This window comes from Empidonax traillii, unplaced genomic scaffold, assembly GCF_003031625.1.
Source record: "Empidonax traillii isolate 1590-97213 ecotype Southwest subspecies unplaced genomic scaffold, ASM303162v1 scaffold301:size691294, whole genome shotgun sequence".
Taxonomy (NCBI): Eukaryota; Metazoa; Chordata; class Aves; order Passeriformes; family Tyrannidae; genus Empidonax; species Empidonax traillii.
In genome coordinates, this window is record NW_020955494.1 from 628551 (window position 1) to 633945 (window position 5395).

The following is a 5395-nucleotide window of genomic DNA, read 5'->3' on the forward strand; positions in this document are numbered from 1 at the left end:
ATGGGAATGGGTATGGGGATGGGAATGGGAATGGGAATGGGAATGGGAATGGAGGTGGGCATGGGGATGGGGATCGGCATCGAGACGGGGATAGTAACCGGGAGCGGGAGCGATACCTGGAGGGGGAGCGGGAGTGGGATGGGGAGCGGGATCGGGATAGGAAACGGCATCGGAACTGGGATCGGGACGGGAAGCAGGATGGGGCAGGGCAGCGGGCCCGGGATCGGGTGCCCGGGTGGTGCCGGATGGTCCCCGGCCCCGCTCCCGTCCCGTGACACCGGACCCAGCCCGGCACCGCCGCACTGACCGCGGTACGAAACTAACCCGCCCCATCCCCTTCGTGCCCCAAGTGCCCTCAAAACGCACCCCTCGGGTGTTCTCCTGCCCTGGGAGCGGTGCTCACAGCGCCCCGGCAGCGGCGGGCACGGCGCTCCACCCGCGGCAGAGCCACGAGCGGGCTCAGAACAGTTCAGTGCCGCCCAAGCGGGGAGCGGTTCGTGCCTCCTCAGCTCGGGAAGGGCAGCAGGTGCCTCCCCGGAGGTGCCACTGAGCTGTGTGGGGCAGAGCCCATCTCCCCTTTGGACCCCTCTTAGTCAGTGGGTTTGATTGTTTTTATTTGAAGCTGATAGAAGGTTTGGACGGTGTCTCAGGTACACTGCACTCTCTGGAGTGGAGGGGCATTACACTCCCTGGAGTGCTGCTCAGGTGTGGGGAACCAGCCTGGAACATTCAGCCCAAAAACAGGGCCAGGCCTGACCTGCCCTGAGGCTGTGAGGGCACCATGTGCAGTGGGTGGGTGTGGAGGGACCCTGGGCAGCAGGACGGGCACCAGTGTCCTGCAGCACCCCCCTGAGCCCGGTGGGTACAGGTGGCCCAGCCCTCACCCTGCTGATGCTTGCAGAGCAGCTGCCGTGCTGCTGGACGTGCTGGGGACAGGCAGGTCCCCCCTTTGCTGACCCTGGTGATCCCCATCCAGTCTGGCCACCCAGGAACCAGACCCTCCTTTGGGAAGCATCACACATGTGCTCTCCCGTTTGGGCAGGAGGTGTTGACAGTGCAGTCACGGTTAAAGATCCTATTTGCTTTCCAGCCCCTGGCAGGAGCTGCTGGAGCTTTGTCAGAGGGGGATCTGTCTGCCCTGGGCACGGCCCGGATTTGTCGGTCTGACAGGTGCTCCTCCGGCAGGTAAAGCAGCCTCACAGTGTGCTTTGTTTGCATCTGAAACTGGCAGGTTCCATGAGCTCAGATATCAGAAACACCTCCCCGGGGTCTGATGTGCTTCTCCAGCCGTGTGAAACGCCCGGGCAGGGGGGGTATCAGGGACCAAGGAACGATGCAGGTAGCTGCAGGGAGCAGGGCTGGCTGGAGCGTGAATTCTTTGGCTGGAAAATGGGACTCGCTTCAGCACTGATAACACTGGCAAAGGAAATCCTGTTCCAGAGCGTGCTCGTGGTGGGATACAGCTCTGCACCAGGTGCCACAGGGACATTTCACAGCTGGGTGGTGTCGGGCTCAGCCCAGAGTGCAGTCTCTGAGATGCAGTTCTGTGACACACCTCTCCTCTCTCCAGTGGAGCGTTGTGGGGCTTGTCCTTTGGGGCCATCGCCTCGGAATACAGTGGAGCAGAGGTAACAACTGGGGGAAACAGGTCAGAGTGGTGGAGCATCCCATCCTGGGGCGATTGTTGTTGCTCATCTTCTGTAGGCATTTTAAGAGGCAGTCTTGGAGAGGGAATAATTTCAAATCATGTAAGTAGCACAGGGAGAGAGGTAAACAGCCCTGTTCCCCTCACTGCTAATGCAGGGAGTGATGAGGAACATGGGGCAGCATAAAAAAACACCCTCACTAGAAAAACACTGTGAAGGACAGACAGATACCCACCACCAGCACTGCAGTAACAGCACCCTCTAACAGCTCTTGGCAGAGCTCGTGTGTGTTGCCAATCCAAGTGCACAGGATACCTTGCAAAAGTTATTTTGATGTTTTCTCAGTGCAGATTTTTGCCAATGGCCCCTCACGTTCCAGCTGTTGAGCAAAGACTTGACGGCTCAGTCAGGCATTAGGTCTCTGCAGAGGCCAACCTCTGCTGGGGATCAGCAGCCAGCCCTGTGCCAACCTGTTGGGTGGCATGTTGCAAGAAATGTGGCTCGTTGGGTGCAAGGGTAGGGAATGGACTATTGACACAGGAATAAATCAATGTCTCAGTGAAGCTCTTCATCAGTTTCAAGCAGTAAACAAAATATGTGGTGAGGAACAGCTAATGGACAAGTAGCTGTTTCTAGGAAGGATACAGCACTGGTGCTTTGGAGTTCTTTGAAATGCTTTTCATTAGAAACAGTTTTCATTTGAAATGTTGAGGACTGCATGAAAAACTACTGCTTTGTCCTCAGCTGGAAGCTGGGATTATTTCTGGCTCTACCCCAAACTACCCTTTCAGCAACCCCTGCTGGGACCTGGGCAGTGTAAGACCACGGCTGTCTTGGTGAAGTCTCGTATGAGCTCTTGTGGCAAGGCTGCACAGCAACCCTGGAAAACCATCACCTGCAGCAGAAGTGACAGACAGCTGTTGGCACTGTGAATTCAACAGCACGGGCCAAACCCTGCCCAGCAAAGGGGGAAGTTTTCAGTGAGAAACCGTGTCAGAGATTCAATCTGATCGGAGCACAGGGGCCATCAGAACTGCTGGGAGTGAGCAATCTGCTTGGGGGGACTGGTGTAGGACATCCCACTGACCAGAGGAGTCTGTAAAGCCCAGGGTGGCTCCTGGGAACATTCACAGCAGCGAGTGAGGGAGGTCTTTGGATGGGGTTGGAGGAAAGATTTCTGTCCTCGTATTAAAGGAAAAATGATCCAGCAAGTGATTTGACAAGAACTATAGGAGGATTTACTCACAGGGGGGTTGGAGTGCATGCAGGACAGCTGTCAAGTTTAGGGAGGAGATTAACAGTTCATTTGAGAGATACATTAGGAAAGGGTTTGCTCCGGGGGGGGCTGTGAGCTCCCCTGAGGCCAGGGAGGATTTAGTGTCTGTAAGTGTTGATGTATTGTGCACGTTACGAAGCTTGCCATCCCAGCAGCTTTGATATGTCCCAGCTTTTCTTTGAAATCCCTGTGGATTTTAAAGTGACTTTCATTTAACGTGGGGGATGTTGACAAGCTCCCCCAGGAGGCTGGCGAGTTCTCCAAAGGGTCTTTTTAAATATTTTGAATATTAGCTTCACCACCACTTCCAGACGATTTCCCCTCCCACTCTGGAGTATCAAGGAGTGGTTTGTTTCTGACAGCACTAAAAATACATTAGGTGTGTGCTGACACAGGGGAGATATGCCCTGTGCTGGTTGGACTCAGCCTGGTGTTCAGGGATCCTTTCTGAAGCTTTTGGCTTAACGGATGATGCTCGTGTTTGGAAAGCTGAAGTTTATAGCACAGAGGGATCCTTCTGTTTGGAAGACTGGAAGCAGCTGGTGGGACTAGCAGGGGCGAGTTAGGTTTCAGTGGATGCAAACACAAGCCGTGGAAGCAGAGCTTCAGCCTGGAGCCTGCTCAGAGGCTGCAGCACTGATGTTCACTGTGCCCGTGGGAGAAGTGCTTTCCCTGGCATTTTCCCCCTGGAAGGGGAGAGAGGCACGAGGGTTGTGCTAGAAGCGGATGTGGGGCTCGACCTGGCATGAGGGTGTTGGTACGAAAGGTAAAGAATTTTTTCTAGCCCTTTTGACTGGCAAAAACTCACTGGGATTGAGGATCAGGGATGTAAAAACCAGTTGCAAAAAATGAGTTTGGTTTTGGGGATCTTTCTCTGAAGATGTACTTTTGCTTTTGCTGTGTGGAAGCAGCTGATCCTTCAAGGAGGGGGGACTGCAAAGGAGGCAGTGATGGTCACCTTGCTGTAACCTGCTGAGCACACGAGGTGTGTCTGTCCCAGGACATTAAACTTCTCCATGGTGCAGACCACAGCTTCCATGCTCCACGCTGGGGGCGGGAGAGACTGATCAGTCATCTTCAGCCCAAGAGTTACATGACAGTCCCCAGGCAACTGCAGCAAGTGTTTACCCAGGCACACAGAGCTGGGGGGGGAAGTCGTGTGTTTGTAGCTGTCCCTTAATTCGATTCAGCCATGGAAAATGCAGGTCAGCACACAGCAGTGGCCAGCTCTCTGAGAACTGCTGCTCCACCTCTTTGCACACAGACAACTGGAGAGAGGTGAGAGGAGAAAATAAAGGTGCCCACAGGAGTACAACGTTGGCATCAAGTGAGTGATGTGCCCATCACAGCAGAAGGTTTTGTGGACAATGAAATGTGGCTCTGCTTAATGTTGAGTGCTCGATTCTCCAGCAAGATGCCATCGTTTTCCCTGTCTGGTTTTGTCTCCCCTCTCCAATTAGGGGACAGCAATTAGGGGCAGAACAGACTGCATGCTTGGGGGGCTGACAGTGCAGAGAGAAGAGACACCAAATTTCCTCTCCCCCAAAAAAGTTTTTCAGCTGAAGCTGAGCTGGTTATCAGGGGGCAAAGTGCTTTCTGGACACAGACCTTTTTAAGTCTTCAAATGCAGAGCACTGCTGAAAGTGTTGGAAATAGCTGTTAAAAAAAAAAAATCCATTGCAAGGCTATTTTTACAATCAAAAATGTATCCACTTGAATTATCGTGGCTGATAAACAAGTAGACACTATCAGCTCTTCCATCATCTCTGGCAAATGCTTGGAATTTAAAGGAGAATGCGAAGGTCATACACAACCAGCCAGGATTTTGACTTGCCCATCCAAACTACTGCAAGTACGAGCCAAGAGCCAAGTGTTTATCAGCAGAAGCATATTTTTCCTGAGGATATGGAGAGGAATGTCAAAGTGGCACAGAAATTCATATATGCTGTTTGTGAGAAAATCAAACAGTTTTTATGAAAACTGAAAGTTGAGGGTTTTTTGTTGTTGTTGTTTTTGTTTAAGGACAATTTGTGTTTGTGCATTGTGTAAATACATCAGGGAAACGTAAGAAATGCTATAAGCACTTCAGTTTCTAAGTATCAAAAGAGGTTTCCCTCTTACAGCAAATCAGACTCACGGTGGAACTGCAAAGCAGGTTCTTCTGCAGAGATCCTGCAAACCTGGACTGTCACAGAAAATGTGTTCCCTTTACAGCTTTGTACTGAATCAAATCAACTCCGTATCGTTGAACTTTGTTATTACTGAATATCTCTGATATCACTGGAAGTGTCCAAGGCCAGGCTGGATGAGGCTCTGAGGTACCTGCTCCAGTGAAAGGTGTCCCTGCCCACGGCAGGAGAGCTGAAATTACATTTAAGTCCCCTCCAACCCAAACTGTTGTGGGATTCTATGGCCTCACACTCCAGATGAAGTGACCAAGGCAGGATGGGTATTTGGTATTTTCTCCAAGTTG